The sequence below is a fragment of the Gopherus flavomarginatus genome, chromosome 4 (genome assembly GCF_025201925.1).
Source record: "Gopherus flavomarginatus isolate rGopFla2 chromosome 4, rGopFla2.mat.asm, whole genome shotgun sequence".
NCBI classification, from domain to species: Eukaryota; Metazoa; Chordata; order Testudines; family Testudinidae; genus Gopherus; species Gopherus flavomarginatus.
The window spans coordinates 212,967,036-212,973,745 of record NC_066620.1 but is presented as its reverse complement, the minus strand read 5'-3'; positions in this window follow the sequence as shown (position 1 = coordinate 212,973,745).

Here is a 6,710-nt window from a genome sequence, read left to right as displayed (position 1 = left end):
ATCCAGGGGGAGCGATTGCGTGTGTGTGTGTGTGTGTGTGTGTGTGTGCGCACGCACATGTACCTGCATCGTGGCCCCTTCCCCTTTATTTTAAGCCCCCAGGACATTTGCTTCCCTTCCCGCAGCCTCTCTGACACAAGCTGCTCTGCTCCGGCTGAGCTGGGCACTGGGAAGGCTGGTGAATAAATCACTAGGCTCCGGTGCTTTCCCAGCTGGGGCAGTGGCGCCGTGAGCTCCCCACAGAAGAGGAGCCCGACTGAAGCCGGAGTTAGCGGATCTATTTGTCAAATGAACCGCCCGTCCCCAGGCCCCGAGCCCCCCACCGCAGCCAGCGCTACGTGGATGATTCCGCCGCCGCCTCCTCCCCCTGCTCCCCTCATGGCCTCAGGGCGCAGTGGGAGCGCTGGGCAGATCTTCACCGCTCCTGCCGGCGCTGGCTGAGCTGCAGCGTCCCTGAGCAAGGCGGCCGCTCGGCCAAGGCGTGAAGCCGCCTGGACTGGAGAGATCCCAGCTGGGACCACGTCGTTCCCGGAGCGCTGCTCAGTGGGGCTGGAAGCCGGCGAGCGGCAGGGAGGTGGATAAGGGGAGAACAGAGCAGGTTGCTCCGGAGCCTGGGCATCTGCCCCCCAGGGGTGTTGATCAGCCCCTGCCGCGCTGGGGGAGCGGTGGGGCTGCGGCAGAGCGGGATGCTTTCAGCTCGGATTGCAGGAAGGAACTTTGGGTGGACAACCCTGAGCACGGCTCCAGCTGGCACCTTCCTTAGCCACCCCAGCCCTTCCTCCTCCCCGCACTTCGCCCCACAGGTAAGGGGTCTCTGTGATCCTGGCAGGTTCGCTAGGAGAAAGCCGCTTTCACAGGAGCGCGCCCAGGGAGGTGATCTGCTTGGGTTTAAACGCAAAAGGCAGCAGAGCAAAGCTGAGCCAGCAAACTCAGCGATGCGGAGAGCAAAGGGACTGGACGTTTTCTTGCTGGGCGTGAAGTTCCTTTTAAAAGCCTCCTATTGCCTTTGAAATCCGGGCACGAAATCCATTGATCTATACGATGAAGCGAACTACCTGCTTCCCTTTACAGCCCAGACGTTATTCTGTACTGGGAGGCCTTTGAGCTCATCTTTAGCGGAAGGGAAACATGCGCGATCTGACCATTTTCATTCACAAGATTTACACCGGAGCACTTGGAATACACATGCTCACAGCCCTTCGTGGTACATATTTCTGTACACACACACACACACACACACACACACACACACACACACACACACACGCGCTCTGAAACCTCTGTTAAGTAGAGGCGGGCGCACTATTCAAAGTGAACAATGTATGTAGTTGAATGTTGTTAAAACCATCAAAGAAATTACCCAAGAACTAAGCAGCTCCATGATTAGCCTGTCCCTCCTCGGATGAAACACCCGGTAGATGAACATGGAAGTGACTAAAGAAATGTGGCTCTTAATTTATAGGTGAAGCGGAACTGCCCCAGACCGTGAGCGTTTGGGCAGCTTTAAGGTGCCTGCGTAAGACAAGGGGTTGCTGCTGGAAAGGAGCCAAGTGTCCAGGGAAAGGATTCTCCAATGTTCCTGCTCACAAGGGACACAAGAGAAATGGCCCCTGGCAGTTAAAGGCGAGCCGGGAAGAAAAGGATCTCTGCAGGGCATGCGGCTGAAAGGTACGTACTGATTTATTACGCACAGTTCAGCTGCAATTCCTAGAAGGTAAAGCGAGTGAGGCAACGTGCAGAATTACTCAGTTCAGTAAATGTGCCGGTGTCTTTAGGGAACGTTTCCATACCTATAGCTAGGTGAGTGTACGTCAAATCTCCGCCTCTCACACATAAATATGGTAAAAGCAGCAAAGAATCCTGTGGCACCTTATAGACTAACCGACGTTTTGGAGCATGAGCTTTCGTGGGTGAATACCCACTTCCTCAGATGCATGTAATGGAAATATCCAGGGGCAGGTATATATATTTGTGCTAGCAAGCAAGCTAGAGATAACGAGGTCAGTTCAATCAGGGAGGATGAGGCCCTGTTCTAGCAGTTGAGGTGTGAAAACCAAGAGAGGAGAAACTGGTTCTGTAATTGGCAAGCCATTCGCAGTCTTTGTTCAATCCTGAGCTGATGGTGTCAAATTTGCAGATGAACTGAAGCTCAGCAGTTTCTCTTTGAAGTCTGGTCCTGAAGTTTTTTTGCTGCAGGATGGCCACCTTAAGGTCTGCTATAGTGTGGCCAGGGAGGTTGAAGTGCTCTCCTACAGGTTTTTGTATATTGCCATTCCTAATGTCTGATTTGTGTCCATTTATCCTTTTCCGTAGAGAAATAAATATGGTGTGCATCGCAAAGTCACACATCACTAATTCACATACACAAGTCACACAATACACAGACACCTGTCAGGCTCAAAACACCCATCTCCACACATTACTCAAAACAGTCCCACAACACCCATGTGACACATACCAGCCACACAATGCCCATCCATGCACACAGTACACATACCAGTCTCACAACAATACATATTACACACACGTGCGCACACACGCACAATCTTAGTTTCATAGGTTTTACCCTGCCTGCACTTATGTATTTCTCCCTCTGCTATTATTTATCTATTTATCTCTGCAAAGTCTTCAGCTATTGTGTGTATAAAATACTCACCTTTCTTTTGCATCACACTGTATAATTATGCCCACAGAGATGGAGTAAATGCAGGCAAAGTCCGTTGTATGCATTGCTGATTGTTTCACATACGTTTAGATTTCTTCTCCATACCCGGGGTGGGGGGGTAGTATCTGTAATTTGCTTTTCGACACACACGAGTGAGCATTATTTCTTCTTCTGTTTTCAACCCCTTTTACCATCAATGCATTAATCTACGCAGCGGCAAGCTGGCAACTGTTCCAGCGATAATGCTGAGTTAACAAGGTCTCTTTTTTTCTTAAACAAGTCAGTAAAAATTAAGCCCAATGGAGCATCTTATTTACTAAATAAACTCATCCCGCTTCAGATCTGCGCAGACTAAAATCGGAGACCGTTGCTGGGTCCATCTCTTCGGGGATCAAATGCCTAGGTCTTTGGAACGGCATCTAGTGAACGCAGTTTGGAACTGAGGGTCAGATCTGGACAAATTACAGTTACGAACACGAGCAGGGGTCTTCTCATTTTAAAACCAGTGCGAGAGGCGATGCATGGCAAGGATCCCATATGTATTCCCTTCCCCTTTCATGCTCTGATCAACAGCTGCTTTTCCAGTTACTATGATCTATAGCCTGCACTCTAGCTGTGCTGCATACAAAGTCTGCCATCTGGTCTTTCTCCAAGCCCTGCCAATATCATTTCCCTCCTCAAAGGAGATATCTTTCCTCCTGGGAAAAGGAATTGAAAGATTCCTATGATGAAGTTGAGATTAGAGAGAATCTTTCTCTTGCAGAACTAAATTATATTAGTGACTCTGTTTTCCCCCTTCTCCAGGGCCACCCGAGGGGGGGGGCAAGTGGGGCAATTTGCCCCAGGCCCTGGGCCCCACAGGGGCCCCCATGAGAGTTTTTTGGGGCCCCTGGAATGGAGTCCTTCATTCACTCCAGGGACTGCGGAAAACTCTCGCAGGGTCTGGGCCTCCAGAGCTTCCACTCCGGATATTCAGCAGCAATTCGGTGGCGGGGGGTCCTTCCACTCCGGGACCCGACGCTGAAGTGCCCCGAAGACCCACGGCAGGAGCGTCCTTCCACCCTGGGACCTGCTGCCAAAGTGCTGGGTCTTTGGTGGCAATTTGGCGGCAGGGACCTCCCCACCGCCGAAGACCCCAGACCCCCTGTATCCTCTGGGTGGCCCTGCCTTCCCAAGGAGTGAGATCTCAGTAGATACAAGGAATCCAAGTGTCTCTCAGCTCCCTTTGAGTTCAGGACCCAAAGCAAATGAGAGCCACCCAATGAATTTGTTTTCCAAGCTTCAGGGAAAAAGCTCATAGGTACCAGGCCAGATTCTGTACTCACTGCATCCTCTTTGTGCTGCCCCATTGGTGAAAAGGGGATGGAAAGCTGCCCTGGCAAAGCAGCTGGGGATGCCCCAGGTGGTGTACAGCCATGTAACTCCAATAATCTTAGCTGGTGAAATGGCCATCTTGGAGATGTGTACCCTAGAGTAGCCCCAAGGCTGCTGTACTTTGTTCTGAGGAGCGAATATGGCCCTGCCTGTCACCCAGATCAGGGAAAGCTGAAAGGAGCTAGAAAGCCAGCTATGCCATCCCACCTCAGTCCTGTTCCAACTGAAGATCTGGCCCATCTGGTCCAAATGCACCAGCCGGTGTCATTACTCAGGCTAACCTCCCACAGGTTTCAGTGGGCATTCTGTCTGACAAAGTGCTTTGGGATGGGGCCTACTGGCAGAATCCAGACCCCCCCCACCCTCCGCCATCTTACTTCCCTCTGCTTTTTCAAAACAGGGGTGTTAGCTCTGATTACTTCTAGGAAACATACTTTCCATGTACGTAGCCCTTTTCAGCTGCTCTCAAAGGCTCTAGCAGATTTATAGCACCTTGCAAATGGAGAAACTGAGGCACCAAGAGGTCAAGCAGCTTGCTCTTGATTGCACAGTGAACCATTGGCACAGATGGTATTTGAGCCCAGGTCTTCCAATGCCCAGCCCTGTGTTCTAGCCATTAGGCAACGCTGCCCCATCAGCCTCCCTCCTGCCCCCCCCACCTGCTCAAGCTCACATCACTGGGGACACATGCAGCCGATAAGCAACAATCGGATCTGCGGTAGTGCGAACCTATGATATGAAACCCTTTCCCACCCTGCTGGGATTGTCTTTTCCCTGCTCTGAGGGGCCGGGCAAGGCAGGTTGTAGTCACTGGGATTTCGCCGGCTCTGTCACTGGTCTGACATCTCCTGTGATGCAGCACACTCTGCTTGGAAACGAAGGGCAATCCCCCCTGCACAGCCCCCAGCCCTGGCCCTCCTGAGGGCAGCCACATTGCTGGTCATTTCCTGCATTTGTGCCCAGGAGGGGAAAAGCCTCATGTGTTCTCCTCGCTCCCCGCAGACACTAAGCCGAGGGTCAGCCTGGGCCTAGCTTCAGCTGGACAGCGCTCTCAGAACTGGGGAACTGCTACACAAGGCTTTCCCCAGGGCCGACCAGAGATTTTATCAGCAACAACTGCTCTACAGGGGGGACGGCAGCAGTTTAATAGGCAGCAGATTTAAAACAAACAAAAGGAAGTATTTTTTTCACACAACACACAGTCAACCTGTGGAACTCCTTTCCAGGGGATGTTGTGAAGGCCAAGACCATAACAGGGTTTCAAAAAGAACTAGATACATTCATGGAGGATAGGTCCATCAATGGCTATTAGCCAGGATGGGCAGGGATGGTGTCCCGAGCCTCTGTTTGCCAGAAGCTGGGAATGGGCGACAGGATGGATCACTTGATGATTCCCTGTTCTGTTCATTCCCTCTGAAACACCTGGCATTGGCCACTGTCGGAAGTCCAGATACTGGGCTAGATGGACCTTTGGTCTGACCCAGTGTGGCCGCTCTTATGTTCTTAATGTCCGGTGCTGGAGTGAGGCCTATGTGTCTGTCTGTCCCATGTCTCTTCTGTCTCTTAGCTCTTCCAACGGCTGCCTCCCTCCCCCCATTGCCATGAGGTGCTCAGATGGCTGCGTCACCGCCTGACTCATGGGCGTCTCCTTGCAAATCTGCACCCACTGAGTGATTGCACCTGGTGCCAGGCAGCTGCTTATGGTCACGAGTGCTTTGTAAACACCTCCGTTGGATTAGTGCATACAGCGGCCTCAACCTCCTTCCCCTCACGGCTCCCTGGGCTCTGCAGCACGGAGCCCAGACAACCCGATGGTCTCTGCAGCTTCCCTGGGCTACTGAGGTGTCAGGGGTCCCTCGGAGTGGGCGAGTCGAAGACCATCCACTGGGATGTCCCCAGTCAGGGCTTCTGCGCGTAGGTCGCCCGTATTGCCTAATACGCCGCTGCATCCTCCGAGCCTCGAAGCCGAATGGCGCGAAGCTTGATGGGGTCCTTGAAGCGCCAACACCTTCTCCTGTAAGTGGCGCTGCTAGAAAAATGGCAGCGCCAGCAGCTCTCGGCTCCCCATTGCAGCTGCCCGGTCCGTGGCGCTGTGTGGTGAGGAATTGGGAAGCTGCTGTCACTGCCTTTGCCCGGTTGAGTCCAGAGATTTTGCATCAAGGTCCGGGGTAAAGCAGCAAAAGGGCATAAGGGATGTAGGCACCTTGGTATTGTTCAGCAGTATCTTGAGAACTCAGGCCCAGCCCCTCAAAGGTGCCCAGGTGCCCATTTCCTAAGGAAATCCCTGCCCAGGGTGTGAGCTGAGATGAGGAAAAAATCTCGACTGCATACAGGCACAATCAGGGAGACCATCCTCCGAAGCACCTAGCATTGGAGATTGTCGGAGGCTGGGTTGGATGGACTGTTGGTCTGCTCTGATGCAGAAACTCCCCTGCTCCGAAACAGCTCAAATCATTGCATCACGTGCAAGCCGAAGGCTGCAATTTGCCTCTCTCGCCCTCCTGCAAAGTGGGTATTTTGCTTCCTCTAAGTTGCAGCACAGCTTGGTAAATCAGGCAGGCGTGTGAGTCCACGGGGCCTGGAAACGCTGGAAGGAACCTACAGATCTTCACTTGTTTTTGTGATCCTGCAGCAACCCACCACTATGGTGCCATCAACAGGAATTGACCCC